Source organism: Chrysemys picta, chromosome 23 (genome assembly GCF_011386835.1).
Source record: "Chrysemys picta bellii isolate R12L10 chromosome 23, ASM1138683v2, whole genome shotgun sequence".
Lineage (NCBI taxonomy): Eukaryota > Metazoa > Chordata > Testudines > Emydidae > Chrysemys > Chrysemys picta.
In genome coordinates, this window is record NC_088813.1 from 9,423,166 (window position 1) to 9,449,105 (window position 25,940).

The 25,940-nt window shown below is 57.9% G+C and overlaps 1 protein-coding gene across 5 annotated transcripts in view; it reads left to right on the forward strand.

Moving 5' to 3' along the window:
• The first annotated feature begins 4,244 nt into the window (after positions 1-4,244).
• FGR (FGR proto-oncogene, Src family tyrosine kinase) overlaps positions 4,245-25,940 on the forward strand; it is a 36,811-nt gene continuing 15,115 nt past the window's right edge. For 2 of the 5 annotated variants that reach the window (XM_065577207.1, XM_065577208.1), the window contains exon 1: positions 4,593-4,730. The gene's annotated coding sequence lies outside the window, so the exon portion shown is untranslated. Of the gene's footprint in view, positions 4,265-4,473; positions 4,731-25,940 lie in introns of those variants that run through there. The other 3 variants (XM_065577206.1, XM_005301988.5, XM_005301987.5) reach the window with 3 other exon arrangements.

Below are 25,940 nucleotides of genomic sequence, written 5' to 3' on the forward strand. Positions count from 1 at the left end.
ATTGCCTGGGACGCTGGGGACCTGGGTTCAGTTCCCAGCTTTGCCACTGCCTTGGGCAAGTCACTTAGTTGCTCTATGCCTCAGTTTCCCTAGTTGTGACCTGAGGATAATAGCACACAAGGGTGTAGTGAAGCTGAATATATTTAAGTGGCTGAGGTACCCCCATTACTGCAGTATTAGGGAGCAGATAAGGACTTAATATAGATCAGGGTGCTAGGCACTGTATGTGCCTATAGTAATCACCCCTGCTCCAAACTGCTGACAATCTAAATAGGCCAGACAGACAAAGAGCGCAGGAGGGGAAACCGAGGCACAGAGAGGAGAAGTGACTTGTCCAAGGTTAGTCAGTAGGAAGGAATAGGACTCAGGCGTCCTGACACCCAGTGCAGTGGGGTCACACTGCCTCTGATTCCCTTGTAACTCAGGGGTGGCTCCCTTAAAGCCAGCAGGGGTCAGACAGGTGTCTCCACTCTGTCTCCCCCATTGATTCTATTAGTGAATGAAACACACAGCCCCCATCTGGGACAGGGGAGGAGCGCCAGGGCTCAGGCACCCTCTGCAACTGCACCTGGCCTTCCAGGAGCTCCTGGTGCAGGCAGGTGAGGGCACCTGCTCAGAGTTCACCTTTCCCCCAGGTGGGCAGTGTTCATCTGCGAGATCAAAGCCCCCCAGCTGTCAGCAGAGTCCAGAGTTATTTCCAAGAGGGAGCCTGGTGAGTCCGGCTGTGGGGTCATATACCAGCCACCTCTTTCAGTTACCCATCCCAGACAAGCGTTTCGAATCTCACCGTGCTGCAGGGCTGCGAGGGGAAAGCCCCCCTTTCCCTTAACCCCTTCCCCCTAAAAGAGCCCCTTCCAGAGTTTTCCCTGGACTGTCCCGCAAGGCACTGTGAGTTTGGAGCAATCCTGGGTCTGGGGTGGGACAGCTGCCCCTTCCCGGGGTCTGCAGTTCACAACGGAACCGGGCTGCCTTCGAGTTAACACGGCTCCAAGCGGTGTGACCACCTGCCTGGAATTTCACACGGGTCCAGGTCATGGGGCAATGCTGTGGAGAGGGGACCTCACCGGCTCCACCCACGGCCCCCTGCCACGGAGCAAAAACAGGAAGGGGGGGAAGTGGAGCAAAAGGCAGACGGGAGCCATGTACAGAGAGCCCTGCCATGCACATCCCTGGGGCATTGTTTCTTACTGCTTAGAGCGTAAGACCCTGGGGGTAGGGCCCTTCTTTCTGAGCTGTGTTTTGTGCAGCACCTGGTGAAATGGGGTCTTGGTTCATGACGGAAACGCCTAGGAGCTACCATAATACATCTAATAGCAACAAAAATGTACAGCACCTGGCACAATGGGGGCCTGGTCCATGACTGGCGCTCCTAAGCATTACAGCGATAACGTTTCCAAAGTAAGAGTCCCTGCCCCAAACAGCTGACAATCTCATAGACAAGATAGAGAAAGAGCAAGAAGGGAACCCAAGGCACAGAAGAGGAACGTGACTTGCCCAAGGTCACACAGCTAGTCAATGGCAGAGCAGGGAATAGGACCCGGGTGTCCTGACACCCAGTGCATTGGGAGGTCACACCTGCCTCTGATGGTTTTCTAATGGCCTGATTCTCCGCGCAACTCAAGAGTGGCTCCCCTAAAGCCAGCAGGGTCTCCCCTCTGAGTCTGGCGTTGGGCTTTAAGACCCTTTTGATAGACGAGGGGCTGTCGAGGGAGCCACTGGAGATTTGCATTCCTTATTTTGGAGGCTGGCATTGCTAACGTTGGGGTCCTTGGGGCGTGTCTATGTCGGGGTGTCGGCATGTCTAAGATTGGGGCTTCCTGGAAGGGAGCTGTTTGCTGCAGTGAAGCTCTGGGCTCCAGTCTTAGTGTTTTCACTAGTTTTCTCCAGCATCCAGGTGTCGGCCCTGTGGGGTGTGACTGTCCCAGCTCCCAGGTGCTAAGCAGAGCTGGGCCTGGTTAATGCCTGACCGGGAAAGTGCCAGGTTGAACCTTGGTGCTGCGGGGAGCGCTGGTGGTAATTCAGCAGGTGGTGCCCTTCCCTCCAGGCAGGTACTGAACTGTCCAGAGGCTGATGTGCCACTGGAGGTCTTTGGAGAGAGCTTTGCAAAAAGGCTCCTGGGGCACTTGCACTCATCAAAACCCCAGAGGCACTTCCTGCAGAGGTGTGAAGCTGGTTATAGCTGAGTTTGGGTAACCACCTGCCTTCCCACTGCTGACCTGGCTAAGGAAATTCTTTGGACTTCCCCTCCAGAGAGAACCATTGCCTGGCTGCGAACACAGAACAGCTGCATTCCACCCCAGAGGTGGCTGCAGCGCAGAGATGGGCGATGGCTTCCTTTGGAGGCCGCCTACAAAGCAGTTTGAGATTCTTCTGGAGGAAAGATGCGATACTGACTTGTGATGGTTGTATTGTGCAACGAAGGTCGTTTTCCATGCCCCACCCCCACTTTGCCAAGAACCCGCCCAAGGATCTGCATCCTGTAAGTCCCCTTAAGCAGTGAGTAAGCGTTGCACAGCCTCTCTCCGGGGGGGGAGGGGAGGAGAGAATTTCATCCTCCATTCAGTTTTGAATCAGTTTGCTTCCCCCCCACCTCCCATATTTCTTTGGGCGGAAGATACCCCATTTCCAGAGGGGGAGGGGAAGAATTGCATTAGTGCTTGGGAGTGGTCCGTACTGGTTGTTATGGACTTTGGGTTGTGTCATAAATATAGGAGGAAGGGTAGCATAAAATCCCACTGCTAACACCATATCAGGGTTCCCCGCCCCCCCACCCACTCTGAACCAGTACAGCTGCCAAGGAGGGATTTGATGGTACTGCATACATAAAGGTTGCTACCCTTCCCCCTATATTTATGACAGGTTGGCTTTAATGAGTTCAGCTCCAGATGCTCCAAGGTATTTAGGCTCCTAGCTTCCCCTGAAATCTGGGCCTTAGTGCTCATGACAGAAGCTGGACTGAAATCCACTGCAGAAGTACAGTTCGTTACCTGCAGAATTAGAGCTGAGCAAACTGTTTCTAGGGAAACTTTTTTGGGGGGGCAAAAAATGCAGATTCGGTGACTCCAAAACATTTCGTGAATTTGGGTCGGTTTTGCCAAATTGTTTTGGGTGGGGGAAAAAAAGTAATTCAAAAACCAAATTCAGGAAATATCGAAACATTTTGATTCAAGGTGACTTTGTGCTTTGAAATGTCCTTCCATTTTATGGTTGATCGTTGAAAATGCTCAAACTCCAAACAAAACGTTTCATTTCGGGTCCAACAAAACATTTGGTTTGACCTGAGTTGACATTTTTTTTCTACTCCTCCATTTGCCGAAAATCTCCAACACTTTTGATTTTGATTCAACCTGAAACTTTTTAAAAAAATAATCTTTTGAATGGCAAGTGAACTGAGAGATCTGTTATTTACCCAGCTCTCTACAGGACGGGCACCACACCTGGGCAAGTTCCTGCCAGGTGCTGCCCCCGCTCTTGTGCCTCAAAACTGCGCCAGCGGTGTGTCCTCTAGCAAGAAGTGGAGGGGGCAGCCCCCTTAGTTCTTTCAGCCCGTACTCTCACAAGGGGTCAAGCCAGGTGGGTTGGGCATGGAATCGGGAATCATGGGGGTCACTGACCTGCTCGCAATCTTAGGGGAGTCACTTCACCTCTCAGCCACTAACTAGCTAGCATTAGGAAGGACCCTGTGAGTGGGTTATTTCACAGTTGCTCATTTGGGGGTTTCTTGGAGCTCCTAGTAGCAACAGGCAAGAGGGGGAGAGGAATAGCTCAGTGGTTTGAGCATTAGCCTACTAAACCTCAGTTTGTGAGCTCAATCCTTGAGGGGACCGTTTAGGGATCAGGGGCAAAGATCTGTCTGGGGATTCGTCCTGCTGTGAGCAGGGGGTTGGACTAGATGATCTGAGGGGTCCCTTCCAACCCTGAGATTCTATGATTTATTTATTCAGAGTCTGATCCCACCTAACACCCATTGAAATCAGTGGGATTTTTGAATGCGTTTGAAATCAATGGGAGTTAGGGGTCTGGATCCCTTTGAGGAGCTGGGTGCCCAGAGGTCGCATTAACAGGTGGTACTAGGGATTTCCTCAGCCCCCCTCCTACCGATTCATTTTTGATATAGCCACACCCTGGAATGGTTTGATTGGCAGGCCCTCCCCCCGCCCCCACTAGCTGTGGCCAATGCCCAGAGCTAGGTCGCCTGGATTCCCTTCTCCCTCAGAAGATACCGACCAGGCCAGGTCTGCAGGACCCTAGTGACCCGCTGCAGGTCAGGGGAGATGTGGGGGAGGAAGGGGTTGGTAGGTCTGCAATCTACCCCTGGCCTGGGCAGCCCGATGTTGTGGGATTGATTGTGTGATTGGGGTGGGGTGTGCCCAGGAAGGGCTTTCAAATCCCCCCTCCCGGAGGAGCTCCTGATTGACAGGACCCCAGGCGGCAGCAATCAATGACTGGGTGGAACCTAGCGGCGGGGTCTCCACCAGCTGATGGGGATTTGCTGGGATGCGTAAGCTCCCAGCCCAGCTCTCTCCGGCTCCCACTCGCACAATGAAGCCTTGCTAAGGGGGGGGGAAGAGCAGAAGGGGGCCGGCTGAGGGCTGTACACCAGTAAGAAGAACTGAAGAGACAGGGAAACACGCAGGCCCCCACCGGCGCGCTGTGCCCTGCCCGCCTCCCCGCCAGAGGCCAGCTCAGCCCCGTGCCCGCAGGCTGGAGCCGGGCGCAAGACGCGCAAGGTAAGGCAAGTCCTGGGCGGGCAGGTGCGCGCCTGGCGGCGGGGGTCGGGGGCGCTGGGGTGGGATGCAGGGCCGAGGGGGCGCGGAGGGGGCTGCGTGTGTTTGAATGCAGCCGGCTGGGGAATGGGGTCGCTCTGGTTCCCCGCACAAGGCGTGGATGATCTGTCTGAATCCCCCTCTGCCTCTGGGCATCGCGCTCCGGGAGCTGCGGCGCGACGGGGGGCGGATGGAGGGATGAGGATCGCGGTGTGGGGGGGGCTGGTGTCTCCGCCTTCTCCGGGGGGCTGCCGCCCCTCTGACCGAGGCGCCCCTCTCGCTCGTGGCTGCGGGGAAGGAAGGCGACCCGGGGCTCTCCCCGGGTGAAACAAACGAGGCTCGCTCCATTCCCGTGTCAATCCGGCGTAACCCCCTCCCCCCGGCGCGGTTGGCCCAGAGGGGAGCGAAGCCCCCGCTCCGCTTTGCTGGGCATTAATCGGCAGCAACAAAAGGATGTTGCACAAGCTAGCGGCTTGTTTTCCTGCCTGGTCTGGACCGGGGGGGGGCAGAAGAAGGTGTCACTTTCCTTCCAGACATTATTCGGGTGGCAGCTCTGTTATTTCTGGCTATGTCCGGGGAGGGGCGGGCAGGGGACACCCCTGTAGTCCTCGCAATTCAGATGATTTTGCCCTTTCCGGGGGGGGGGGGCTGTATCTCCAACCCAACCCCCCCCCCCCCCCGGAAAATGCATGGTGACCCATCCCCAGCCACTGAGACGACTGGTCCTTGGAGCCAACCCTACGCACCACTGTCCCCTGGCTGAGTGTGGGGTGGGCATTCGCTCTGGGAGCCTTGTCCCAAGGGCCCCCAGCAGGGATGCTGACAGTGTCTGGGAAAGGGGCCTTCAGCCCAGTCCTGGTCCCATTTGTTCTGAGTTGATTTCTCTGCGCTAACTCCTGGCGTGGCTCAGCTGGGAGCAGGAACTTGCAGCTTCCTGTCTAAGTCCCCCCCCCACCCCCCGCCTGTGGGGAAGGGGGCTCGCTTCCCCTCCCTGCTCTGGGCCCGGTTCTGGGTTGTATTTGTGTGTCCCCTGCTCCCCTAGCCTGACTTCCTCCTCCTTCGTAGCCCCTCAGATCCGGGAATTGCTCGTCTTCCAGCGGAAATCCTGCTTTTCCCAGCCAGCAGGCGAGAGCTAGGGATGGGGGGCGGTGGTGGCAAGAGGTTACCATGGCTACCCCTGTAATGTGCTTTTCCTTTAGGCCGTTACTAATAGTGCACTTCCCCTTTCTTGTGGGAAGGGTGTGCGCCAGTGGATTGTTCTGTGTCACAGGGCTGCCTTTAATGGGCCCGGCTCAGATGCTCAGAGCAAAGGGCCGAAGTTGGAGGGGCTCCGGTGCTGACCTTGGGCGGCCGAGGCTGGTCTCTTTTGCGGCTGCTCCGCTCATACGCTGATGTACGTCCAATCGGTCCCCCGGGGGAGGGCCGTGATCCTGGGGATGACGCCACCCTGCACTTGTCCCCTTCGCCCGCAGAAGGGGCGCTCCTTGGAGCCAGCGGGCTTGTGGCGACTCGGGGCTGCGACGCCGGGAACAGTTGTTGGCAGCGTCCAGGATGGAAGGAGACCTCCGGCCCCTCGGATACGCTAGGGTAGCCCCATTGACTCCGCTGGAGTCGCTCTGTTTACACTGCAGCCGCTCCCTGCCTGTTTAGGGACAGGGTGGGCTTCTGGCTCCCTGACCTGAGTCGGATGCCCTCCAGGAGCGCCAAGGGGGACGTCCCTATGACCCGTTTGCTCTGCTCAGGCTGCGAACAAGAGCTGCGGGTGATGCCAGGCCAAGGGTGGAACCTGCCACCTTCTTTCCTACAGAGGTCATGGAACAGCTGTCAGGTGGTGATGGCCGGCTGGGTCGGAGGGGTACAGCCCGAGGCCAGGGCTGGGAGGGGAACTACTGGCCGTGGGGAGCCCCTTTGCCCATTAGTAAAGCTCTAACTTCTTTCCACTCCTCTTTGGGCCAACTCCTCCTTTCCCGGGTTTCACCCACGCCTTTCACTGGACCCCCTTGCTCATTCGATATGCTGCTGTTTTGAATGAACTCCCGCCTCGCTCAAAAATCCTTATCCCTGTTCCGCCTGGTATCTTCCCCTTCCCCACGCCCACAACAGAGCGTCTGTGGACTAATAGATGGGTGGCTAGTACTTCCCTGCTGACTGGAACAGGCTGGCAGAGTCTGCTTGAAACCTCCCACGCCGGTAGCAGGTGCCCTTCTGGCTGATGAAGGGCAAAGTGGGTAGTGGAGACTCACTGGGGCAGATTCCTCATTCGTGCATTCAGATCTAAGGGGGATGGTAGCACGTGGGGGGCTCCATCGGAGACTGAGCCCCCTTTGTGTCAGATGCACAGAGACAGACTCCAAAGCGCCCACCATCTAAACAGGCCAGGAGTGGAAGAAAGGTAACATCTTCCCATTTTACAGATCAGGTGCTGAGGCACAGAGTGATTCCCTCACTTGGTCAGGGTCACGCATGAAGTCCTTGGCGGAGCAGGGAACTGGCCCCAAATCTCCTGTGTCCCAATCCAGTGCCTTAACCACAAAGTCCTACTTCCTGTCCAAGGGGTTCACTACAGAGATGATCCAGGGTGTGGGCTGAGCACTCTAGAGGGAGGAACTCCAGGAGCAACCAAGTGGAGGGGGAAGGTTTAAGTGGAACTTTGTTACCTTGCTGATAATTTCTTTTGTTGTTGCTTTTGCAGTAAGGGCTTAGGACCCTGTCAGGGATCAGGGTCCTGGTGTGCTAAGCAGTTGCAAACAAATAAGAAAAAAGACAGTCCCCACCCCAGAGAGCTCACAATCTAGGGTTTAGTGAATATGCAACAGGTGACTAAATAGAGGGTGGAAGGACAAGCTAACAACAAAGGCAGGTGCATGAATCATGGTGGTCACACGGCTCGATCCCCAGGGAAGGGGTAATTGTGATACTCTGATATTCTGAGCATGGTGTGAGGATCTAGATCGAACAGAATCATGCATTGACTTGGGCCAGAGTGGGAAAGGCACCTGCTGAGAGCAGGGAGCTCCAAGCGCTTTAGGGACATTCGGTGATGGAGCCATGCAGGCCCCTCTGGGAGCGGGGTGTGCAGGGATTATTGAATCCATTTCATGGGGGGTGGGGAACAAGTCTCTGAAGTTGAGTAATTTGCCTAAAGTCACCCAGTGAGCCGCTGTTAGAGGTCGGAGCACAACCCAGGGGTCCTGACTCCCTGTCTCCTGCCCTAACCACTAGGCCTGCCTCCTTCTTAAGGAAGGGATTGCTGCCTTCTACGTAAAGGCCTCTGTCCCGCACCTCGTACTCAGCCACAGTCCCTCTGGACTTCGGGGGGAGTTTAGCCTGGACTGGGTGCTCAGGCCCAGGTGTGGCATGAGACCCTGAGGGCAGTGAGGTGATGGGAAGCCCAGCAATTCTCCTGCCTTAAAGGAGCAGTGGGCTTTAGCGAGACCAAGGCTTCCTCCCCATTTGGGGGACACCATCGGCTTCCTTAGATGAGTCCCCAACACGGACACCCCAGACTTTGGGGTGGTCTGGATTCAAACTCTGCTGTCTCAGATCTGCTAAAACTAAGAATCCGTTCCCAAGCCGGGATGGTGCGAGAGCTTTGGGTCAGTCGGGGGGTGCGGGAGGGCTGGGGAGTTCTGCAGCAGAAAAAGCATTTGTGGGCTCTGCTGAGCTGCGGTCTGTCGCACGAGTGCGCTGTATTTATATGGGGGAGGGGGGGAGCGGAAGTAGCTGTGTGCACACAACTCGCTGAGCGCAGTGCTGGGTCCTAGGCATCTACCATGCAGTTTAGCTGGGACAGAGGGACAAGAAAGCCAGGGCTGGCCTGTGTAAAACTCCCTATGTGTCTTAAACTCAGAGAAACACACCATTATTTCTCAAGCTCTGCTTTCCTCCCCCCCCCCCCCTTCCTTCTTGATGTTTTGGGGACAATTTCCCCCTTCTTTTCCTCACAGGTAAATGCTGAGTCCCACCCACCTGTCGATCTGAACTCAGAGCTCGTGCCAGCAGCCCACTCCCAGCCCTGAGGCTTGTGCTGAGCGGGGTCTTTAGGAATGAGGCCGTGACCGATTGTCCCTGCCCGCACCAGCAGGGAATGGCCTCCCCCAGTGCGCACCTAGGCATTTCCCGAACAGCCAGCCAGGGCTCGGCAAGATGCAGAGCAAGGCAGGCTCTGAAGGGGCGTTCGTTTCTATGCCGCGACCCTATGGTTCCGTTGCTGGCCGGGACTGAACCTGGGACGTCTGGCCCCAAAGCACGGGCCTCTGGTATTTGAGCTAAAGGGCCAACACCAATAGCTGGGTGCAGTAGCAGGCCCCTGTGCCATGTCTGTGGATCTGTACCGCACTCTGCTACATTAACGCCCGCGCTTAACGGCAGGGCCTGACGCAACGCAGCAGCGCAGTGACCGTAACCTGCAGCCGTCCCTGGTGGGCCACGTTCATAGACCTCGCCAGGCCGTTTAGGAGCAAGGGGGAAGCGGGAGGCAGGGAGTGGGTCTAGCTTTTCTTCTCCCTGTTCCCAGCGCACGAAGGGAGGTGATCGCCTCCCCCAGGGGCTGGAGGTTGCATTTCCATCTCCTGGGGAACGAAGAGCAGCCCATGAGAAGGAATCCCTGGTAAAACCATGGCTTGTCCCTAGATGTCTCCTCCGCAGTAGGCTGGGGAAATGGGAGGTCAGTGCAGCTTTCGTGGCTAGCCAGCCCTTGGGTCTTTCTGCTGGGGATTTTCAGCAAGAGGCCGAAGGATGCAATAGGGGCCCATGCCCACGAGGGACCAGCTGGAGACCCCGTGACCACCGTGGCCGTCTGATGGCCAAGGATGCTGTCACTATAGGCTGGGTTCAGACTGGGACACTTGGCAGCAGGAGACACCCTCCTGCCGTTGAGGTGTGCAGGCCCTGCAGGAAAGGACCTGGTCTGGCCTCCAGCCTGCTGCTCCGTTCTCTAACTCCCTTGGTTACGGGATGGACGTATCTGCCCTTGCGACCTGAGCCACTGGCCAGATCTATATGCTGGAATCGTCTAGGGCACCAGGCTCCCATGTACTGAGCGCACAGGGCGCTGCCCGTCCATTTCTCTCGCTAACTATTTCACATAACACTCACTCTCCATGTGGCTGTGTCCACCCACCCAGACAGCTGTCTAATGTGTCCTGAATGTGGCACTGGGGGCTGTGAAGCCTGGAGAAACAGGTCCTTGATGCCAGGAAGGAAACCCTAACAGCTATTCATAAAGCCCCATAATTTTTCCTAGCTGCCCTGGAAAGGGGAGGGTAACCGGATGATGGGTTCTGTTCCACGGCCGGGGGGGCGGTAGGGAGCCAGGTGGGCTCTGAGTTGAGCAGTGACACGGCTCCCGTATGCATCGGCGTTCTCGGTTCCTCTGGGCCCGGATGTGACTGCGTGAGGCGAGGCAGGCGTGGGGTGTGTGTGGGGTGATAACGCTATCATGGGGCTGTTTGGTGTGTGTGTGTGGGTGCTCTGGACGTTGGGTAAGATGTGTGCGGCATGTTGATTTCAGCCTGTGGGTTTTATTGCATGAGCTCTTCCCCGCTCTGCCCTGCGGTAGTGCTGGCATACCTGGGGGCACCAGCCGCCCATCCAGATCCAAACAGTGCGGGCTGTGTGGGGAGTGGGCTGTGGGGGAGGGACTGTCCTGCCAGCATGCCCCTCATCCCCCAAGCGTGGCACAATCCCTCCTGCTCTTGTGTTGACTTTTGGTGGGGTTGCGCTGGTGTAACTGAGAGCAGTGTTTGGCCCTATCTGCCCTGGTAGCGCGAGACCTGGGCTGATGATAGCCAGACTCCAGCCAGGGCCGGGTTTTTGCTGCCCCAAGCGGTGAAAAGAGAAAGGGGGGAGGGGGAGAAAAGCCGCGATCGGCGGCAGCTCCACCGTGCCGCTTTCTAATTCAGCGGCAATTCGGTGGTAGGTCCTTCCCTCCGAGAGGGACCCGCCGAAGAGCCCGATGTGCTGCCCCTTCCCCTTGGCCGCCCCAAGCACCTGCTTGCTGGGCTGGTGCCTGGAGCCGGCCCTGACCCCAGCCCCTGGGCCGCCAAACTGATACGCTTTGGGTGCGGTGAGTTCTCTGTGTGTGGTTTCCCTTCGTGGCCCCCCCCCATGTATCCCCTTCCCTACCCCCGCTCCCCTTTGGGCAGGAAGCCCCATAGCTACTCGGCCAGCTGAACTGCTAGGGGTGCAGGGTGGGGCTCCCCTGCTGTTGGTCCCATCTCCATTGTCGGCTCCTGCCTCCCTGTGGCTGGCGGAGAGGTAGCGGGGGGCTCTGTTCCCAGCGCAGATGGGCGCTGAGCGTGTCGGCTTTTGTGCCTGGAAAACAGACGAACCAGCCAAGTGGGGAGAAGTGTACCCCAGAGCCCTCTTGGTGCCCCGAGAGTCGCTCCCCCAAAGGCTATGAGGAAGGGCTTTCTGGCCCAGGAGGCCCCACGTCCAGCCCTCCAGCCGCAACCCAAGCTGTGATCTCCCCTAAATCACCTCTCTTCTCCCCACCCCCCCTTCAGAGCTTGGCTCTCAAGGCAGCCCTGGGATTCCTCTCTGCGGGCAGCTCTGAAGCCTTCCCTCCCCCACCCCCTTACTGGTTCCCACCCAACTTCCTCCCTGAGCTGAGCATGGACCGGAATGGTGTGGCTTCCTCTGTCCCATGGTGCTGCAGCGACAGCACTTGCCCCCCCCCCCCCCCCCCCGCGCGCCACGGACCCACTTTCACTTTGTGTGCCTCTTTGCACTGGGAGGTGACTGGCCCCTCGCCTACAAACCTCCCTCCCCCCCCCCCCCCCCCCCCGCAAGCATCTCCTCTTGAGCCAGCCGTGGAATCGGCTCGGTCCTGTCTACACGGGCCCTTGCGCCGTTTCCGGTCGCCCTGGGTCACCCGTCCTCATGGCTGAGTGGAGGGGAATGCCCTAGTGTCTCTGGGCGCCCCTGCCCCAGAGAGGGGGGCTGTCTCTGTACCCAGAGGCACAGCTCACGGGCCAAAACCTTCCCACCCCACGTCTGCTCTGGCTCCCGGGCAGCTCTCCTCTTGCGAAGCAAGGAGCGCTGTTCGCACAGACTCACTGGGCTCCCCCACTCTCCACTGCGTCCCTCCGCCCCCCGACCTCACCCCTTTCTGGGTAAGCCAGCGAGTCGCTGAGGGCTAGCACCGCCCTGCTGCGGCCTCGGGCAGCACAGTGCATTCTGGGGTCGTGGCCGCGGCGTGACCTGCTGGGGCAGTGCGTTGTGGCTGAGAAGCCGATGGGCTGTTCAATAAGGGGCAAGAATGGTGCATTCTGGATGGAGGGGGAAGCCTGGTGCTTTTCAGTGCCCCCTGTACTTGTACTCTTCCTGCACCCTGAGTAGCCCCGGAATGGTCCCTGCCCTGACGTCACTGGGCACTGCGGGAAGCATCTCCTTGAATTATTGTCCGGACGCTTCCCCCAAAGAGAATGGAGCTTGGTGAGCCTCTTGCACGGAGGAGACGAAACTCAGTCGGCAGCTTCTGGGAAGGCTCTGCACCCTCCCCCCCCGCCAGCACCCTCCCTTTCTCACAGCGCTACGCTCTCGACTTCGCACTCAGCTCACAGAGCCAGGGTGCAACGGTGGGAGGTGAGACCTGCTGGAGTTGTGACAGCTCCCCGCCCGGCCAGCTCTCGGCGGAGCAGGCCGCCTGCGTGCACAGATTGCAGCCCGAGCTGCCGTCTCAGCTCAGGATGCTGGAGCGGTTCCCGAGAGCTGCCTCGCTGGCTGGCCGCGCACCTGTCTGAGAGCTCAGCCAGCTCCTTCCCCCTGCCCTGGAATCGGAGCTGCCAGCCAGCCCCCTTCGTCCCCCAGCAGGAAACAAACTGCTTCGCTCACCGCGGCGGCGGGTGGTAAGTGTCACTGGTCAGCATTCGAGCGCTGGAAGGCAAGCCTTGCAGGGAGCCTGCAGCTTCCTGTCTGAGGAGGAGAAGTCCCATTTTAAAAAGTCACGTGCCTGGGGCTGTGCACAGAAATGCCCAGGGGTCTGCCTGCAAACACGCAGTCAGCTTCCGCATTGGAGTAAGCGCTTTGGAGCAGGGACCATCTCTTTGCTCTGTGTTTGTACAGCACCTAGCACAACGGGACCCTGGTCCATGCCTGGGATCCTAGGCATTACCGTAAGCGTGGATAAATAACCATTTGCATGTGCAAATGCCAGATTTGCTTGCACGGTTGCACACGGCCTCTGACCTTCTGCAAATCATGACCCCAGAACACTTAGTACTCTCAAGCATTAACTCCTGCTCACAGCACTCCAGAGCATCATTAACCTGGCAGATGGGGAAACTGAGGCAAGGATTTGCAGTAACCTGTCCAGTGTCACCTAGCAAGTCCGCGTCCGAGCTGGGATTAGAACCCAGAAATACCCAGTCCACTGGTGTCAATTTGAAGCCACTCCACTGACTTTTTGGTGACGTCACGCTGTGCCTAGACCAACATCACAGATGAGACAAGTATTTGTTCTAGTACTTCCAGGAATTTGACAGGGGGGCTGGGAATCCGGACTCCTGAATTCTTGTCCTAATTCTGCAACTGATTTGAGGAAGTCACTTATGCCAAGTTGTTCTGACAGTATCTGCGGGTGCCCTGATTGCGGGTTCCCAACTTCTGGTTGTAAGTGTTTCTTGGAGTCAGCACCATGTCAAGGTCTAAAAATCACGGCTAGATCCTCTCTTAAAGAGACACTGTGTCAGGCAGTTTAGGTTCACGCATCTTTTAAGGCTTTTGTGTTTTGTTGCTTGTATGTTACCTTTGATACGTTAGGAATGTTACGTGTGACCAGGCCTGCTTTAATGGCGGGACACCCTGGAGGTTTCAGAGGCGAGTTCTCCTACCTTAATTGAAGGAAGGGGAGGGGATGATTCTTTAACAAAGCTGTGCTTTTTGCCAAGTGTTTGTTGGGCATCGGCGTTGGAGTTAAATGGATACTTTAGCCTTATCTTGTAGTAATGCAAACCCAAGTCCAATGCATGAGAACGGAAAAGGAAACTGACCAGAAATTGACTATAAAGAAAACTGAAAGTGACTAGGCTACTTTCACTGTGGGAGGTGTCATTACTGGTAATGTAGCGGCTGAAATGTGAGGTTTTTAAAAGCTATATTACACTGTTAGCCTACCAGTGCCCCCTTTTTTAAATTACAGAGAGAAAATGTCCTTATTTCCCCTCCACACTGTGTGGCTATGCTGAAATGTATAAAGATAGTGCTGTTCATCTCTGAACATGCCGTGAACTACGCAAACTATTCAGCATCCATACCATGCAGCCATCTCTGGGGTGGAGGACAGCCGCTAAATGTTGTGTGGTACTAAGTGGAGGAGAAATCCAATTCAGGACACCAGAATTTTAAAATCCACGCAGGGCAGACAAGACCTAGATATAAATTTTTAAAGATCTCATTCAAAAGACAGCCCCATACAATGCGTGGAACTCAAGTTATCTACCACATAAGGCGGAAGGGACGAGTTTAGTTTGAAGCTGTATTCCAAGAAGTGGCTCGAGGACAGAACATCACCGGGTGTGTTGTGGGCAGCGCACTGCGTAGTGCATAAAGTGTGTGTGGGGGCAGGGTCTCTTCCCCAGAGATCAACGCTCCTCTCTGATTGAACTGTAGCTGCTTAGTTCCCCTGCGCTCTGCCTTTTCGCTGCGGGGCTCAGGACCGCTTCTCCCAACGAATAAGACAATCCAAACCAAGAGACCAGTGGGCCTGGGCTGGCGATGGACTCCATAGGGCTTTTCATGGCCGCCTGACTGGTTCAAGGCCAGCGGTGGTGCTGTGGCAGGTGCGTCTCCGCACAGGTCCCTGGATGAATGGCCAATGTGCGTGCTACAAACGGTGCAGCCCCGAGGCCAAGAGCGGGATGGGCTGGAGGGTGAAGGCTCTGCGCTCACCCCTACGGGCTGTCCCTCTAGGTCACGTTGGCAATGGCTTGTGCCGATTGAGCTGCCTTCTGCTCAGTGGCTCGATAGGATGGTGCACCTCCCCGTGGGACTCTGGCTTCCACTGGAGTGAGACTCCTCTCTCTCATGCCACTGAGCAGGCACCCAGTGACGCCAGCTTATAGCGAGGGCTGAATTGGATTTCAATCAGCGGCCCTGAGCTGAAAGGCTCTGCCTCCTGTCCCTTGAGCCGTCGCCCTTGGGACGCGGAGGAAGGCAAAGCGCCAGCCTTGTCCTCGTTGGCCTGGAAGCCCCTTGGGGGGAGCTGGGTGCATGAGGATTAGCCGCAGCCCCGGGCTGCCTCTTAGTGGCTACTGCACCCAGTTCACCCCCTAGGCTGAGCAGTCCTTCCCCAGCCATTGTGCAAGGCAGTGCCCATGACATACCGTGGCTGTGCAGCCCGCGCCGGGCACAGCAGGCCTGGTGGGATCTCTCAAAGGGGAGCGCGATAGGTGGGCGGAGGGAGGGCATGGAAGTCAGGCCCTCCTCCCATCGTGGCTGCAGTGCAAACAATAGGCTAGTTTAAGCCTTCTGGTGCTTTCGATAGGATTCCAATTACTGTTACCTTAATTACTGGGCAAGCCCAGCCGCTGGCAGGGGGATTAGCAGCGTGTGGAGGGGCCGTGACGGCAGGATGCGCTGTCAGCCACGGCGCTCGGCAGAGCCGGAGTCCGAGGAATGATTTCTGCCTCCCTGCAAGATGTGCCTCTGCGGGGTGTTCTCTCCTCTGGCACGGCGGGACTGGAGCGCGGCATCCTCTGTGCATAGCAATCCCCGTCCGGCAGCACAATGCCACAGGCCGGCAGGGCCCTCCCTTCCCAGCGGGGGCTGGGGGAAGAGGATCTCATTTACTTTCCAGCCGGCGTGTCGCCTTCAAACCGGGAGGTGGGTTTTCCCTGCCCGGCCCACGACTATGTCCGAAAGCTTCGTGCCCTAGAGCAGAGATGGCCGGACTGTGAGCCAGGGGGCTGCTTAGCAAGAACCGGGCCCAGCCTGGCCTATCAGGCTCAGCAGGAGTTTCTGAGCCTGGCGATTTGGCAGGTATCCGAACCTGAAATCCCCCTGAACCCAGGCAGGAAAAGAAACCTTGATGGGCTATTTACCAGCCATACTGAGATGCTTTCATCAGCGTCCCCCCTGCTCCACATCCTCTGGCAAGCAAGATGCTTCTGGCCCAGAAAGGTGAGAGCGACTGGGCAGAGCTTGCTCCAGGCCATTGTCCAGGAAACTCCCCGGTCAGTTCCCAGTCCTGGCACCGTGAGGCTAATGGTGTGATCCTCGCAATGCGTGTGGCATAGGGTGGGGGTACCACTCTCCATGTAAGGAACTGTGTGGGTGGGGTGATTGACCCGAGGCCCTGAGCATTGGGGTAGGGTGCGCGAGCACAGCTGGTAAGGGGTCAGTCGTGGTTTAAAGGGAAAGATGATGTGAGCGAGCGGGATCGGCCGCAGAGAAAGCCGCCAAAGGTGCGGAGGTGGTTTCAAAGGGGGCGCCATCTGCATCGGCGCTCAGATGACCCGCTTGTTGCGGTCGCTCTTGGCAGCTCGCGAGCTAAATGGGGTTGGGCTGGTTCTCCCTGGGCTGGGAGGTCTCTGAGTGGAACCCAAGGTCATCTCGGAAGCGTTGGTGACCCAGCCCACAGCACGCCCCTCTCCTCCCCCCAGTCTCTCCTGGACCAGTGCCCGAGTAGGATGCTCTTCTGCTCTTACAAGTCAGTCTTACCGATCGATCTAAACAAAGGTCCTATACTTTGAAAAAGCTCCTGGCCCCTTGCCCACAGAGGGGCACTAGTCCTGGCCCCGTCTGGGCGGCGGTAACTACCTGAGTGCCCAAGTGGAGGAATAATTCTACCCTTTCCCACCATTGGGTGAGGTCACTAGAACCGGATGGTGGAGGTGGCTCACCTAGGAAGGGCTGTAGCTCACCTGCGGGGGAGCAAAGCCCTGTAGGAACCGGGGCCTACCGGGGACACAGAGCAGAGTCTGCCCCGCTGCCTGCAAAGCAGGCTTGGATCCATCCGGCTGTATAAACGACCAGTCCCTGTTGTATATGTTTCATCCCATAATTCTGCCCTGGAGTAGGGCTGTCACTTGGATCCTATGGGAGTGGGCACCTTAGAAACACCAGAGTAGGGACTGTGGGCTCTACAGTGCTGAAGATGGTGCAGGCCAGGGGGAGGTGTGATCTGTCTGACAGTAACCCCTCACGCCCCAGCTGAGATCAGGGCCCGCTGTGCTGCGCGCTGGACAGACACTGGGTAAGTCTGCAGTGGAGGTGGAATTTCCAGCTCGTGAACCCGTACTAGCCCACGGCAACACGAGGGACGGGACGGGCTAGCAGCCCAAGTAGGTCCCCAGGGTTTCAGACGGGGCTGTATTAGCCTGCTACGGCTACGCCGCTATTTTTAGCACACTGGCTCGTTCAGAGCTAGCGTGGGTATGTCTGGTGGAGCTGGTACGGCTGCCTCTGGCTCCCGTGTGGACGCTGCTGTAGCAAGAGGGAGACGGAGGAGTTCGATGTCTGCACTGCAATAAAAGGCCCACGGCATTCAAGCGATCCCCGCTGGCTAGGTGTGGGGGAGCAGACGGGTCCAGGACTGGCATGACAGGCAGCCGTCGGCAGCGGGCACAGAACCACAGGCACAGGTCTCGTTCCTGCCCAGTGACCGGAGCTGGCTGCCTGAAGCCCCTGAGGAGAGGATGCTGATGGGGAGGGGAGGGGCGCAGTGGGAAGGTCTAGCTCTGGATGCGCTCGTGTGGTGGGGGAGGGCTGGGGGGGGGCGGGCGAGGGCTTGGGGCTGGGGGGGGCGGGCGAGGGGAAGGCTTGGGGCACTGGAGCTGCTGCTTGCAATGCCCTGTCCTAGCTCAGGTAGCTCAGAGGGATGCTCCATGCAAGGATCTCTTACCCCCGTGTTTCCCCAGCCCAACCACAGCTGGTTTCTTGTTCCTCTTCTCAGCCGTTCTCTCACTGTGCCCCTGGCAGGTGGGGAGACCAGCTTCCCCTCCCCGGCTCAGCTGCCGGAACTGAACGCTGAGGGGGGGGATCCAGCCGGCTTGCCCTAGAGGGGCCCTCCCCAACAATGGGTGCTCCTGTGCAGTGGGTCTGGCACCGGGCCAGCCCTGCACTGGCACAGCTGGGGGCGGGCGCATGAGGGCAGACGGCATCTTCACAGCTCAATAGCGGCCCTTGTGCGGCTCCTGGGACCAGCTCCCGCTTACATATTCATGGCGGGCTGGGCGGGGGCGCCACCTTGGCAGCGGGGACTTTCACTGCCTGTGGGAAGGGGGCCCAAGGCGGCAGGGTGGGCAGGGGGCACAGGGCAGGGGTGGGGCACAGGGTGGGCAGGGGGCACAGCCTTTTCCCCCAGCGCAGGATGGGCCTTTACTATAACAATTCCCTGCATCTTAGACAAGACGCTAGGGACCGAGGTGTGGGCTGATGGGTGGCAGGTTCAGAGGTAACTCGGCCTTCCTCCTTACAGGGTGGGTGAACAGTGCTTGGCATGAGCCCTTGGGAACCCAGGCCCCCTCTGCTAAAGACCCCTGGCCCTTCTCAGTAGGGGCTTAGCATGGTGCCCTTGACCTGACCTCTCCCTCCTGGCAGTGCTGGACTGTGGGCAGGTGGCTGCCATCCCCCACCACAGAAGGGGCTGCATTTCAGTGGGCCTGTCAGTGTATTCTCCGCAAAGCCGTTCTGGGTTCCTGGGGCAATACAGACATGTCGTGTCTCACAACTACTATTCACAGCGTCGTGGATCAGGCATCAGACTGGGACCCAGGAGGCTTGGGTTCTCTTCCCAGCTCTGACATGGCCCTGCTGCGTCACCTTGGCCAAGTCACAACCCTGCTGTGTGCCTCCGTTTCCCCCCTCACCTCTTGTCTGTCTAGATCATAAGCTCTTGAGGGCAGGGACCGTCTCTTAATATGTGTGCAGTGCAGCCCTAGCGCGGTGGGCCCCTGATCTCAGTTGGCGTCTCTAGGCACTTCTGTAATACAGCTAATAGTAATGCTCTGGAGGGCAAGGTGCCGGGACATTGGAGAGTCGTGCCCCACGTGTTGCTGTTCGCCACCTTCTCGCTGTGCCTCTGGGCTCGCTTCCAGCACCCTCTTGGTGAGGTAGCGGCTCCTCCCAGCCAGTAACCAGCCCAGGTGGTTTTGCACCAGATGAGACGCGATAGAAGGGAGGCCTTTGATCACGAGGATAATGGAGAGGGGGAGTGTCCACACTGCAGAGTGCTGTAGGGCTATCGGTGGGGGAGGGAAGTCTCATGTAGACCGGGCCAGAAAAGTTCAACCCAACCTGCGAGAGGGCCCTTTCTCCCAAGAAGCAGCCCCAGCCCCTCTGTAGGCAGCAATGCAGCGAGCGTTCTGATGGGGAAGAAAGGGGAAAGAAATTTCAGCACCTCCCTTCCTGCTTCACCTGCCTGGGAACATCCCTGGGCGAGGAGCAGGTTCCCCATAACCCCCGCTGCAGGTTCAGTATCTCGCAGCATCAGGCCGATGAGCCGCGCCTCCCCTTCCTCTTCCATTCTGAGAACAGCCGCTGGGCAGCCTGCCGCACCGGGCGTGCAGAAGTGGGAGCCGGAATAAACCGGCGGTTAGTTCTGGGGGCTTCCTGACGCCGCTGCACTATGGGGACATGGAAAGCTCCTGCCTCAGATGAGTGAGCTGAGGTGCAGAGAGGTGCTAGCCCCGAGCCCAGCCACAAGGCGAGTCCTGTCGGGTCAGCTGTGTGTGTTTAGCTGCTTCCTCCACCACAAGGGATGTGCTCTGTGCTTGGGGGATGGGCCCCTTCATTTTCACCAGTGCGGATTCCCCCAGATCTCAAAGGCCGGAACGGAGCCCTGGGCTCATGGACTCTGACCACCTCCGTAACACGAGCCGGAGGACTGCCCTGAATGGACTCCGGCTCGAATGAGAGCCGATCTTTTAGACAGAGGTCCCATCCTGTTTTAAAAATGGCTAGCGATGGCGAATCCACCCTTGGAAAGCCAAGCCAGCGGATAGATACCCACACTGTTAAAACACGTACGCCTTATTTCCCATCTGAATCCGGCTCGCTTCAACTTCCAGCCGCTCTATCTTGTCAGAGGTTTGGCTGCACACAGGAGAGCCCCTTATCAAAACTTTTTCCCTACTCCTTAACCGTCTCTTTAAGTGACGTAGCTTGAACTCCTTAAGGCTATCGCTGTAATGGTTCCCCAGGGCTCTCCTCTGAACCCGCTCCAATGGCTTGTTTTTTGGATCCAGGTCATTTGATTCAGGCCAGAGTCCAGCCGTACCATGTTCCCCCTCAACGCTGCCTGTCCTAGCCGAGGAGGGCCGGACTGGACTCCGTTAAGAGGTGGTCGTTGTCTCATACGACGGGGGCTGCTGTTGAAATGTTCTAGGTGTGGGGAATGGGTGGTATGTCCACATGTGGAGCTGGCTCTGGCTGGGCCCCTACGTGGGGGATGGTGCTTTACGTCCCCTGAATGCGGGAATGAGTGACGGCAGAGGCCGAAGGCCACCCTCCTCTTGCCATGTCACGTCAGCTGAGGCCTGGCTGCGCTGGGTTGGGGGCAGGCTCTCTGTTGGGAGCAGGAGCTTGAGATTCCGAAGTCGGCTGCAGTTAGGGAAAAGTCTGCTTCCCAGACTGTGGGCGGGAAGATGGCCTAGTGGTTAGAGGTGCAGCCTGGGGCTTGGGAGGATCTAGGTTCAAATCCCTGATCCACCATGATCTTGTACAAGTCACTCAGTCTCTGTGCCATCAGTACAACCCCTCCCTCACAGGGGTGTCCTGAGGATAGAGGCGCCCAGAGCAGCGTGGCAGGGCCTGGCCTAGGTACCTCTCCTCTGTTCCCAGTCTTTAGAGTTTGTGGCCTAGAGTCTGGGGGCGGGGGCTGAGCTGTGCCCCCATCTCTGCTCTTGAGGGCAAGGCCTTTCCGCTTGGTCGAGGCTTCCCCCTCCTGGCCGGCACTGGTGACAGATTCCAGTGCTTGTCCCATAGCCTCCCCGGCTGCTGGTCGCCGCGGTGGGGAGGCTGGATAGGCAGGGAGCAGCTTCGAGGGTGGGGATGAGTAACCAAGCGGGGAGCCAGACAAGCATCCCGCAGGGGCTTTGATGGCTGGCACCCCTGCTCCCCCTCTTCCCCGCAATGTTTTCCTTGCCTCCCGGCTCTGAAGTGTTCCTGCTTTGCAGCTGGCCCTGCATGGTCCTCTCTGTTGTCTGGCATGGGAGGGGGGCAAGAAAATAGCCTGGGGAGGAAGAAGACAGCGATGACTACAGGGCCATAGCTGGGAAATAAATACCCACCCCCAGTGCAGCATGTCGACATGGGCCGGTCCCTCAGAGGCCATGTCCAAGGCCTGCGTCCCCTTTCTCAGCCCTCTGCTCACACCTGGCTGCTTCTCCCTGCCCCAGAGACCGTGCCTTGGGCCTACCCCCTGCCCCACTATCTCCAAAACGCATGCCTAGGACACCCCAGCCTGCCCCCTGCCACCCTCTCCTGCTCCTCTTCCCATACGTGTCCAGTCTCCTTCCCTTCGCCAGAGCTCATGCCCTGGGCATGCTCTCCCTTGGCAGTCCCTCCCCATGGCCAGATCCACTCCCCCCTCCCTCACTGACCCTTCTCTTCCTCTCATGGGGCCTCTTGTGCTCCCTGATCCTAGACTATCAGGGTTGGGACCTCAGGAGGTATCTAGTCCAAGCCCCTGCTCAAAGCAGGACCAATCCCCAACTAAATCATCTGATGCTTGTGCTTCTCTTTCCTCTCCCTCCTGCTCCCCACTTCTGGCCTGGTCCCCCTCACTCTCCACTGTAGGGCCAGAGGCAGATTACCAAGGGGGTGGCTTCCCTGCCTTCTAGTTGGGTTAGGATGCGTCTGGGCCATAGGTAAGCTGAGGGCAGTGCCAGGGAAGAGCGGGTGGGTTCAGAAAGCCCCTTGCTGTTATCTGCCTCCCTTTCCCCAGGAGATGGTTAGGCTGTGGCCTGCAGAAGCGAGATGGTCCATGAGAGGGTCGGCAGGAACCAGCCCAAGATCTGCTGGGCCTTGGGGGATCACTGGTGGGGGTCAGCGGTGAGTCCCAGGATGAGGGTGGTTGGCATGGTGCTGCTGGGAAGCTGCTCCCTTTGGCACCCCCGGGGCTCCCCTGGCAGGATGCCTTCCTCCCAGCAGGAAGAAAGGGCTCCACGCCGCTCCCCTGGAGGCCTGACTCCACATGCACCCACCCCATGCTGCCTTTGAGAGCAGAAGACCCGGCCAGCTCAGGGCCGTGGTAACCTCGGTCTGATCCCCCATCACTGGCGAGAGGACCGCTCTGAAACTGTCCTGGAACCTGCCCTGTGCCCCCCACGCACAGGGTGGGATCTCCAGGCTGGCTGGTAACCCAGGCAGCCTGGATTTGTAGTGGGGTGTTATGGCGGGGGGAGCATGTTATGGCACCCATCAGCCCAAAGCTCAGAGCCCGGAGAGTCCCCACCAAGCGAGCCCAAGGGCTGGTCTGCGTTGCAGAGTGGGCTGACGCTGACCTAACTCTGCAGGTGTCTACACTTAAATTTCGCTTCCGCGGACGTAACTGCCCCTCTCCGCTGTCTTAACTCCACCTCCGCCAGCGGCGTAGTCGGTGTTGATGCTGCTAGGGCGACGCGGTGTCCGTGTAGGCTGAGCGGGTATTTCTATTGCCGGTAGGGTGACCAGATGTCCCAATTTTATAGGGACAGTCCCGATTTTGGGGTCTTTTTCTTATATAGGCTCCTATTACCCCCCCAACCCCTGTCCCGGTTTTTCACATTTGCTGTCTGGTCACCCTAATTGCCGGCCGTCCCTAGGGACGAACCGTGCGGAGCCAGTGTGTTGGCATGAGCCGGGGTGGGGTCAGGCTCAGAGGGAGATGCCTTGTGTTCAGGGACAGTGGAGAAGCTTGAATAAGTGTCTGGGTAGTGTCAGCTGCTCCTGTTTCCCTCTCAGCTGCCGACTTCTGTAAGCACCGGACGGCTTCTCAGCGGGGGAGGCCATGGTCCCATTGCTTTTGAAAGCTCTGCCCACCCCTTTTTTCCTGCCTTAGGGCAAGTGCCTGGGGTGTGGAGAGGAGTGAGTGGTGGGTGGGGCCTCAGGGAAAGAGGGCGGGGCCTTAGGCAGAACAGGGGTGGGGCCTTGGTCTGGGCGCCAGTGGCCCCCTCCTACCCCACTTCTAGGGAGCTTCCGGCGTTCCTGTTTCCCAGGGGTGGCACTTGTGAGTGGACCATGCTAAGGACTGGGAGAGCAGTAGTGTGAGGAAGCACTGGGGAGGGTTCCTGGCAGAGTGGGGAAGCAGAGGTCGGAGAGGCTTTCTGGCCGCAGAGGAGTGGGTGGCGTGGGAGGGCGTGCCCGGGAATCGGGGCGGGATCATCCTGGAATATGTTGCTGGCGTTGGGTGGAGTGCAAGGGGCTGGAATTGGGGATGGGGCAGCAGGAAGAGATTGCTTCACCCATCGTGGAAATGCAGCCAGCTCTAGGGTGGAGCATGGCAGTTGTTTAACATGCAGCAATGCGGTGCAACAACTCAGGCCCGGAAACGAAAGTGAGGGTCAGACCCGGCAGCGTGGAACGGCTCTGCTGGGGTTCCGCCAGGGCTGCCCCTGTCTTGTGAAAGGGGCCGTGGGATCATTACACAACGTAGGCAGCAAGTGGGACCAGAGTGGTGACTCTCCTTTCATGTTGCAATCCCTGATTTTCCCCAGGGCACAGTCTGGGTTGCTCCTGGTTCCTTCCTGTAAGGCTGATTGGTGGTGACTTCTCTGTAGAGTTTGGGAACACGCAAAGCGTGCGGGGAGGGCTGGGGAATGGAGAAGTGTACTTTCCATGTGAGTAGGGGAGAGCCACCCCCGTGGTCACTGCCCCTTCCTGTGTTGCTTCACCAGCCTTGGTGCAGTGACACTAGGGATCCATCCGGCCCCTGGGAACGGATCCTCACCAGACGGCTGATGCGTGGACCCAGGTGAGGAGATGGCTGGTTAATGCCCAAGAGTCCGAGATCTCAGCCTGGGGATGCCTCTGCCCTTCTTAGTTGGCTGTTGCTGCCAGTGAGGGATTCAGAGACGCCGATTTCAGTGAAGAGGGTGGCTTGGAATGGGCTATGGGGGACCCTCAGCCCTGGCATCGCCCAGCTGGGCTAGTTAGATCACCAAAGCCAAGGCTGTTTGGTGGCCGGGGTCCAGTGAGTTTGGTGGAACCCAGCGTGGTTCTTCCTGTCGCCACCTGACGCTCTCCCTTGTGGGCAGCTCCAGCGCTGGGCCGAGGGTTGTTTGGGCCGCCGCTCTCGGGTGAGACCTGGCCAAGGCTGGAGCACGTTGGCAGGGCGGCCGGGGGAGAAGCTTGACCTGCTCGTGTTGCTGGTGACTACTCCGCTGGCCGTCGTCCTGGGGAGTGAACTCAGGACCTGCGGTGTTAAGGCACGATGCCCATTTCAAGCGTATTTAATGTTCGTAGCCCACAAGTACCTGGCGGCCCCAAGCAAATCCCGGCCACGTTGTGCTAGGCGCTGGACAGACAGACAGGGCGAGAGAGGCTCTCCATGGACAAGATGGGGGCAGGAGAAACAGAGGCACGGAGAGAGGAAGTGATGTGCCAAGGGCAGAGCCAGGAAGAGGACCAGGTCGCCTGACCCCCCCACTCCCACGCCCAGGCCACGAAACCCCACTGCTTGGCGTACACAAAGCCTGCACCCTGTGCTTAACACCCCGTCGTCCTCACGCTTGGCTCCCGTGCGGTACGATCAGCATCACCCGCGGCCAATGCACCATCGCCAGGACCCCCTTTGTGCCTTAGACACACGCGCTGCCTCGTTGCATCAAAACCAGTCCAGTGCGGCTTGGCTTGGGTGTCCGATTCCAGTTGTTACTATAATGACTATAGACCAATAATGCCTCAGACTGAGGGGTAGCTCGGTGGGGGAAGACTCTGTTTTGCGCCCTCTGAATTTGCACACTGTGTGTGTGTGTGTGTGTGTGTTGGAGTTTTTGTGGAGCAGGAGACAGGGTGTGGATCCTGTGTATTTCAGCCCCTAAAGGGACCCTGCTCCCATAGACTGCACCTGGGGAAACTCCACCTCTCTCCGCTTCGCTTCTCTCTTGCGGCTCTTTTGATCCACCCAGCCCCCAGTGTTGTGGCTCTTGAGGTGTCCCTGTGCCACCTGCTGGTTGCTGCAGACACACAGGCCACCTGCTAAAGAATCTGGTTGGCTGGCAGCCTGGGCAAGGCCAGCTTGTAAAGGGTTAAAGAGCCGGGGGGGCTCGGCTGGTCCCGACCCAAATAAAGGCTTCCCATCCCTCTTGGAGTTGCCGTGAAAGGCATGGCACATCCTTGAGCTGGGGCATGTCCGGGGCCATTGTCTCTCGCTCCTATTGTGCTCAGCCGCCCTCATTTCACAGCCCAGTCGGCAGGAGATGAGGATGTGGGGAGACGGCCGTTTGGCTGGAATTCAGTCAGGACACCGAGGCAGATGGCTACTAACATGCTGGCTCGGGAGGAGTGTTCTGTCCCGGCTGCTGAGTCTGGGGGGGGACAGGACAGTAGTCATGTCCCTGCTGCTGGGATGGGGGGCAATGGGCTTGGATCACAAGGTCTCCTGTAAGGTATTATATACAAAGTGATAACACGCTGGTCCTGAAAGCACTGTGTGTGTATGGGTGTGTATGAAGAGTTATAAATATGATCTAGAAAATTGTTTGTGTTTTGACAAGCAATGCATAACCCAGCCTGCCCTAGACTGAGGAATGTGTATTTGCTTGTCCAGCCAGCCTGGCCGTCAGGCAGAGATCATGAAGTTACATTTACATGCAAGGTAAACAAAGTCCTCAGGAGAGCAAGTGGACAAAAAGGGACCACATAACAATCTCGGGGGGGAGGGGGAGGATGCTGCACCCCCAGGAAGTCTTCCTGCCTTTTGATGGAGGGTCAGTGGCCTTAGGGAAGAGAAGGTGAGAGGGAAAAGCCATCCATCTCTTGGGTGATCAAAGAAACCAGCCTTTGGATGCTGCAAGGGTGGCTTCTGGCTGGAAGAACCAGTCACACTGGAGAAGCTGCTGTAAGTGAGGAAACCATCTGGAACAAGAACTAGAGCTGGTTAAATTTTAGTCTTTAGAAGTGTACTTTCTACTGTTGGTTGCTTGTAGCCCTTTCTGTCTTTATTCCTTATACTTGGTATCACTGGTTCCTGTGTCCTGCTGTTAAATAAATCTGTTTTACTTTTACTATTCAGTGCCGTGATGGAAAGGC